Consider the following 6,126-nt stretch of genomic DNA (forward strand, 5'->3'; position numbering starts at 1 on the left):
GGCCAGATTTGTGCAATATACGACTGATTGTTGTCCTATGGACAGAGTCTCCCACCTCAGCTGTAGATCTCTGCAGTTCATCCAGAGTGATCATGGGCCTCTTCGCTGCATCTCTGATCAGTCTTCTCCTTGTATGAGCTGAAAGTTTAGAGGGACGGCCAGGTCTTGGTAGATTTGCAGTGGTCTGATACTCCTTCCATTTCAATATTATCGCTTGCACAGTGCTCCTTGGGATGTTTAAAGCTTGGGAAATCTTTTTGTATCCAAATCCGGCTTTAAACTTCTTCACAACAGTATCTCGGACCTGCCTGGTGTGTTCCTTGTTCTTCATGATGCTCTCTGCGCTTTTAACGGACCTCTGAGACTATCACAGTGCAGGTGCATTTATACGGAGACTTGATTACACACAGGTGGATTGTATTTATCATCATTAGTCATTTAGGTCAACATTGGATCATTCAGAGATCCTCACTGAACTTCTGGAGAGAGTTTGCTGCACTGAAAGTAAAGGGGCTGAATAATTTTGCACGCCCAAACTTTCAGTTTTTGATTTGTTAAAAAAGTTTGAAATATCCAATAAATGTCGTTCCACTTCATGATTGTGTCCCACTTGTTGTTGATTCTTCACAAAAAAATACAGTTTTATATCTTTATGTTTGAAGCCTGAAATGTGGCAAAAGGTCGCAAAGTTCAAGGGGGCCGAATACTTTCACAAGGCACTGTATCGCAACAAAGCATCCTTCACTCATGCTACCAAACTTACCCTTGTAAAACGGACTATCTTACCGATCCTTGACTTCGGCAATGTCATTTAGAAATTAGCCTCCAACACTACTCAACAAATTGGATGCAGTCTATCACAGTGCCATCCATTTTGTCACCAAAGCCAGATATATTACCCACCACTGCGACATGTATGCTCTCGTTGGCTGGCCCTCGCTACATATTCGTCACCAAACCCACTGGCTCCAGGTCATCTATAAGTCTCTGCTAGGTAAAGCCCCGTCTTATCTCAGCTCACTGGTCACCAGAGCAGCACCCACCCATATCTCACTGGTCACCCCCAAAGCCAATTCTTCCTTTGGCCGCCTCTCCTTCCAGTTCTCTGATGCCAATGACTGGAACGAATTGCAAAAATCACTGAAGCTGGAGACTTATATCTCCGTCTCTAACTTTAAGCATCAGGTGTCAGAGCAGCTTACCGATCACTGTACCTGTACACAGTCAATCTGTAAATAGCACACCCAACTACCTCATCCCCATATTGTTATTTAAGTTGTTAATGAAGATAAGCATCGGGCTGTTAATGGCTTGTTCCTTGTTGGAGAGCAATTCATGAGTAAGGATGTTTTTTTGGGAGACCCGTTTGCTGGTGAGGGATGCATTGGGAAAGGTGGAGGCAGTCAGAGTGGCCAGGACTGGTATGATGTTAATTTTATGTGTGTCAGAAGAGCAAAAGGAGTGTGCGCTGTGCCTCTCAAAAATATTGACATATGAAAGTGGTTTGCTATGATTTTCTGAATAAGGCACAGACAAAAGGTGTTATCTCTAGCATCTCCTTAGATACTGTGGTTTCGGTTTAGCCAGGACATAGTTGATGTTTAGCCAGGAGTAGTTGATGCACATAGCTTGAAACACATGGTAGATGGAAAGAAGAAGGAAAGCCTATTGGTTTTACTGTCATTTGATGAAGAGTTTCTGCAGACACATGTGCCTTCAGAAAGTATTCATACCCCTTGACTTAATCCACATTTTGTTGTTTTACAGCATGAATTCAAAATGGATTCAATAAAAAAAAAATCTCACCCATCTACACACAATACTCCATAATGACAAAGTGAAAACATGCTTTTGGAAATACAGAAATATCTAATTTACATAACTATTCACATCCCTGAGTTAGAATCACCTTTGGCAGTGATTACAGCTGTGAGTCTTTCTGGGTAAGTCTCGAAGAGCTTTGTCCACCTGGATTGTACAATTCTTGCACATTATTCTTTAAAAAATATTCAAGCTCTGTCAAGTTGGTTGTTGACCATTGCTTGACAGCCATTTTCAGCCCGTTGGGTGAATGGAGAAAAATAAGAAAGTCTGTCGGTCTTGTTGTTTTTTTGATGAAGAGCAAATACCTACGCATGTGAAGCTTGGTTATATAAGATACGTGGTAAGAGCTTTCATCCCCAAACCACTGTAGTGTAAGAATTGTAAAGGATTAGGCCATGTTTCAAGTGTGTGCAGATGGACAGAGTATACTGATGAATGGTGTGTAGAAGGATGACGATGTTGCAAAAGTAGTGTGGATCATGATCCCAAATTCCTGGAGTGCCCTGTAAGGGTGAAGGAGATTGAGGTGGCAAAAGTTAGAGTGGTAAATCGAATCTCCTATGCGGAGGCACTGCATCACAGTGCTAGCTGTGCCACTAGAGATGCTGGTTTGAGTCCAGGCTCTGTCATAGCTGGCCGCAACTGGGAGACCCATGGGGCGGCGCACAATTGGCCCAGCGCCGTCCGGGTTAGGGGAGGGTTTTGCTGGCAAGGATGTTCTTGTCCCATTGTGCTCTAGTGACTCCTGTGGTTGGCCTGGACACAATACACGCTGACACGGTCGCCAGGTGTACGGTGTTTCCTCTGACACATTGGTGTGGTTGGCTTCCGGGTTAAGTGGGCATTGTGTCAAGAAGCTGTGCGGCTTGGCTGGGTTGTGTTTCGGAGGATGCACAGCTCTCAACCTTCGCCTCTGCCGAGTCCGTATGGGAGTTGCGGCGATGAGACAAGATTGTAACTACCAATTAGTTACCATGAAAAAGGGGTAAAAACATTTTAAACAGGTGAATTGTGTGGCATTCAAAGACGTCTAAGAAACTGGACATTATTGTGGCTGCGGCAAAAACGTTTATGGGACTTAAGAATTTTACGTCTGAAGACTTGCAAGGCGCCAGAAGACATGTCTTCCCAGGTTCCCCTTGAGCCATTGTAGGGATCAGATCTGTTTGATTTTTTAACATTATTTAAAAAAAAAAATGTATTCAATTTTTTTTTGTAGTTTTTTGGTAGTTTGTTCCGTTTTTGGGGAATCCTGTTTCCATCCCGCACAGTAGGTGGCGGGATGCACATTCAATTGTGCGATCACCAATATACAATAGAAGAAGAAGAGGTCTGGGGAAGCATGGTGCTGCAGAAAGTTTTGTGGATTGAACTTTGTTATCCGGGGGTTCCCCAGGTAGCGAGGGGAATGGCGCCCCTTGAGAGAAAGAGATGTACAGTATGTTAGGGGAAGAGCAATATTATCATAAGGAGACATATTCTTGGAATAAAGCGGAGGAATGGAGGGAAAAAGAGAGGTTGAAGAGAGAGAGGGAGCGGGTGATCTTGAATTGGTTAAAAATTTTGGGAAACCTTGTAGATGGTTTGTTGAAGAAGAATGGTAGAAAGTGTAAGTTGTATGCCGGATCGAAGACAGGATGAGAAATGGAAGTGAGTGAGGGCAAATGATCGGAGGTGGTAGGTGTGGTAAAGTTCTCAGAGCCCGAGGCTTGCACCGAGGGTCAGGATAAAGATGAGTCCATCAAACCAATGGGGACAAGAGATGTGTATTGTTTTGCTCTCAAGAAAATTGTGCCATTGAAAGGAGTGATGACTGGGGTAGTGGTAAAAGTGAAAGTTTACCAACTGAAGGGGAAGATTCCTGGTGTTTGTGATGCTCGTCGTTCGGTGTGACACAGACAGGGTGGCGTGAGTAGTGAAACAGAAGAGTCGTTGTCTGTTCTTTTGTGTTTTGATGTTGAATCTGTGCTTGACAAAATTATGTTAGGATATATAAGCCATCTCGTCCAAGCTTTTGTGCCGAACACATTATGTTGTTGCAGGTGTCAAGCTTATGGGCATGTGGCAGCAGTGTGTAGGAGGGAGGATCCTAGGTGTGATAAGTGTACAGAAGGGCATGAAACAAAGGAATGTGTAGCATTGGGGAAAGTAGCGGTATGTGTTAACCGTAAGGGTGCCCATGGGGCTGGGGATCAGAACTGTCCGATACGAGAGAGGCAGGTTAAGCTTTCCAGGGTTAGAGTAACACAGAAGTTGTATGCTGAGGCAGTGAAGAAAGTAAAGGAAGATGGGTCAAGGTGGGGGAATCCTGAGAGGAGTGGTGTGAGTAGTGGATCTGTACCAGTAGAGAGGGATAGGCCAACAAGTGATATGTACTTCAGTAATTTTGGATTTTTAGCATTTATAGCAATGTTTATCAACTGTACTGCAGGGATGGAACTTAAATCGCAGAAAATTTAGGTTGTGGTGGCAGCTGTAGAAAAGTATTTGGGGGTACAAGACTTGACGTCTGAAGCAGTACAGGGTGTGCTGAGTGGTGGTGTCCCGTCCTTTCAGGCTGTTCGCCTGAGGTAGGACTAGATATATTTAAATAGTGGAGTAGGGTGGTGGGTTTTTAATGAGTGTAGGGTTAGATAGAGTATTTGCGAACTGAGACAAGGCGGAGCTTTACCTAGCATAGACTCATAGATGACCTGGAGCCAGTGGGTCTGGCGACAAATATGTCGCGAGGGCCAGCCCACTACAGCATACAGGTCGCAGTGGTGGGTGGTATAAGGTGATTTGGTAACAAAACGGATGGCACTGTGATAGACTGCATCCAGTTTGCTGAGTAGAGTGCGTGAAGCTATTTTGTAGATGACATCGCCGAAGTCGAGGATCGGTAGGATAGTCAGTTTTACTAGGGTAAGTTTGGCGGCATGAGTGAAGAATGCTTTGTTGCGAAATAGAAAGATGATTCTAGATTTGATTTTGGATTGGAGATGTTTAATATGCGTCTGGAAAGAGAGTTTACAGTATAGCCAGACACCTAGGTATTTATAGTTGTCCACATATTCTAGGTCGGAACCGTCCAGGGTGGTAATGCTAGTCGGGCGGGCGGGTGCGGGCAGCGAACGGTTGAAAAGCATGCATTTGGTTTTACTAGCATTTAAAAGCAGTTGGAGGCCACGGAAGGAGTGTTGTATGGCATTGAAGCTCGTTTGGAGGTTAGTTAGCACAGTATCCAAGGAAGGGCCAGAAGTATACAGAATGGTGTCTTCTGCGTAGAGGTGGATCAGGGAATCACCCGCAGCAAGAGCGACATCATTGATATATACAGAGAAAAGAGTCGGCCTGAGAATTGAACCCTGTGGCACCCCCATAGAGACTGCCAGAGGTCCGGACAACAGGCCCTCCGATTTGACACACTGAACAGCGAGCTGTTGGCCGGGGTTGGAGTAGCCAGGAGGAAGGCATGACCAGCCATTGAGAAATGCTTTTTGAAATATTGGATTATCATGGATTTATCAGTTGTGACCGTGTTACCTAGCCTCAGTGCAGTGGGCAGCTGGGAGGAGGTGCTCTGTTCTCCATGGACTTTACAGTGTCCCAAAACTTTTTGGAGTTAGAGCTACAGGATGCGAATTTCTGCTTGAAAAAGCTAGCCTTTGATTTCCTGACTGACTGCGTGTATTGGTTCCTGACTTCCCTGAACAATTGCATATCATGGGGACTATTCGATGCTATGGCAGTCCGCCACAGGTTATTTTTGTGCTGGTCAAGGGCAGTCAGGTCTGGAGTGAACCAAGGGCTATATATGTTCTTAGTTCTGCATTTTTTGAACGGGGCATGCTTATCTAAGATATTAAAGAATGACCAGGCATCCTCGACTGACGGGATGAGGTCAATATCCTTCCAGGATACCCGGGCCAGGTCGATTAGAAAGGCCTGCTCGCAGAAGTGTTTTAGGGAGAGTTTGACAGTGATTATTGGTGGTCGTTTGACCGCGGACCCATAGCGGATACAGGCAATGAAGCAGTGATCGCTGAGATCCTGATTGAATACAGTGGAGGTATATTTGGAGGGCAAGTTGGTCAGGATAACGTCTATGAGGGTGCCCATGTTTACGGATTTAGGGTTGTACCTGGTGGGTTCCTTGATGATTTGTGTGAGATTGAGGCTATCTAGCTTAGATTGTAGGACTGCCGGGGTGTTAAGCATATCCCAGTTTAGGTCACCTAACAGAATGAACTCTGAAGCTAGATGGGGGGTGATGAATTCACAAATGGTGTCCAGGGCACAGCTGGGAGCGGAGGGGGGTCG

Source organism: Oncorhynchus mykiss, chromosome 17 (genome assembly GCF_013265735.2).
Source record: "Oncorhynchus mykiss isolate Arlee chromosome 17, USDA_OmykA_1.1, whole genome shotgun sequence".
In the NCBI taxonomy this organism is placed as follows: Eukaryota; Metazoa; Chordata; class Actinopteri; order Salmoniformes; family Salmonidae; genus Oncorhynchus; species Oncorhynchus mykiss.